This window comes from Arachis stenosperma, chromosome 1, assembly GCF_014773155.1.
Source record: "Arachis stenosperma cultivar V10309 chromosome 1, arast.V10309.gnm1.PFL2, whole genome shotgun sequence".
NCBI classification, from domain to species: domain Eukaryota; kingdom Viridiplantae; phylum Streptophyta; class Magnoliopsida; order Fabales; family Fabaceae; genus Arachis; species Arachis stenosperma.
This window is the reverse complement of record NC_080377.1, coordinates 75218428-75220286: the sequence shown is the minus strand read 5'-3', so window position 1 is coordinate 75220286 and position 1859 is coordinate 75218428. Positions and strand designations below refer to the sequence as shown.

The window sequence follows — 1859 nt, the reverse complement described above, 5'->3', positions numbered from 1 at the left end:
TATCTTTTTAAAATCTTTTTCAAAAATCATATCTTTTTTCATTTTTTATTATTTTCGAAAAATTCCAAAAATCTTTTTCAAAATATTTTCAAAATCTTTTTCTCATCTCTATATCAAATTTTCGAAATTACACTAACAAGTAATATGATTGATTCAAAAATTTGAAGTTTGTTACTTTCTTGTTAAGAAAGGTTCAATCTTTAAAATCTAGAATCCTATCTTTTTAAGTTTCTTGTTAGTTAAGTAATTAATTTTAATTTTAAAACTAAAATCTTTTTCAACCATATCTTATTTATCTTATCTTTTTATCATATCTTTTTCAAAATTTTATCTTTTTCAAATTTTGATTTCAAAATATCTTATCTTATCTTATCTTCTTATCTTTTCAAATTTGATTTTAATATCTTTTTAAACTAACTATTTGACTTTTTGTTTGTTTTTTATCTTTTTCAAAACCAACTAACTACCTATCCCTCTCTAATTTTCAAAAATATCTCTCTCTTTTTCAAAAATTCTTTTTAATTGTTTTAAATCTTAATTTTAATTATATCTTATCTTTAATTTTTGAAATCACTAACCACTTTTTCAAAATTATTTTCGAAATTCTCTATCTCTCCTTCTTCTATTTTATTTATTTATTTACTAACACTTCTCTTCACCTCTCTTCATCTCAAATCACTACCTCTATCCTTAACCATTCTTCTTCACTACTCTGCCCTTTCTTCTTCTACTAATAACAAAGGATCCTCTTTACTGTGACATAGAGGATTCCTCTTTCTTTTCTTGTTCTCTTCTTCCCTATATGAGCAGGAACAAGGAAAAAGATACTCTTGTTGAAGCTGATCCAGAACCTGAAAGGACTCTGAAGAGGAAACGAAGAGAAGCTAAATTACAACAATCTAGAGGCAACCTTTCTGAAATTTTCGAACAAGAGAAGGAGATGGCAGCCGAACCCAACAACAATAATGCAAGGAGAATGCTTGGTGACTTCACAAAACCAACGTCCAAATTTGATGGAAGAAGCATCTCCATTCCTACCATTGGAGCCAACAATTTTGAGCTTAAGCCTCAACTAGTTGCTTTAATGCAACAGAACTGCAAGTTTTATGGACTTACATCTGAAGATCCTTACCAGTTTTTAACTGAGTTCTTGCAGATTTGTGAGACTGTTAAGACGAATGGAGTAGATCCTGAAGTCTACAGGCTCATGCTTTTCCCTTTTGCTGTAAGAGACAGAGCTAGAACATGGTTGCACTCACAACCTAAAGATAGCCTGGACTCCTAGGATAAGCTGGTCACGGCCTTCTTGGATAAATTCTTTCCTCCTCAAAAGCTGAGCAAGCTTAGAGTGGATGTTCAGACCTTCAAGCAAAAAGATGGTGAATCCCTCTATGAAGCTTGGGAAAGATACAAGCAGATGACCAAAAAGTGTCCTTCTGACATGTTTTCAGAATGGACCATATTAGATATATTCTATTATGGCCTATCTGAGTTTTCCAAGATGTCATTGGACCATTCTGCAGGTGGATCTATTCACCTAAAGAAAACGCCTGAAGAGGCTCAAGAACTTATTGACATGGTTGCAAATAACCAATTCATGTACACTTCTGAGAGGAATTCCGTGAATAGTGGGACGCCTCAGAGGAAGGGAGTTCTTGAAATTGATGCTCTGAATGCCATATTGGCTCAGAACAAAGTGTTGAGTCAGCAAGTCAACATGATCTCTCAAAGTCTGAATGGATGGCAGAATGCATCCAACAGTACTAAAGAGGCAGCTTCTGAAGAAGCTTATGATCCTGAGAACCCTGCAATGGCAGAGGTTAATTACATGGGTGAACCTTATGGAAATACCTATAACT

At 33.4% G+C, this 1859-nt stretch overlaps 1 non-coding gene across 1 annotated transcript; it reads right to left on the bottom strand.

The window, feature by feature from the left end:
• Positions 1–1339: 1339 nt before the first annotated feature.
• On the bottom strand, positions 1340–1443 carry LOC130953640 (small nucleolar RNA R71). Its single transcript, XR_009075807.1, has one exon. It is a non-coding gene; the product is annotated as a small nucleolar RNA R71 (small nucleolar RNA).
• Between the last annotated feature and the right edge of the window lie 416 nt (positions 1444–1859).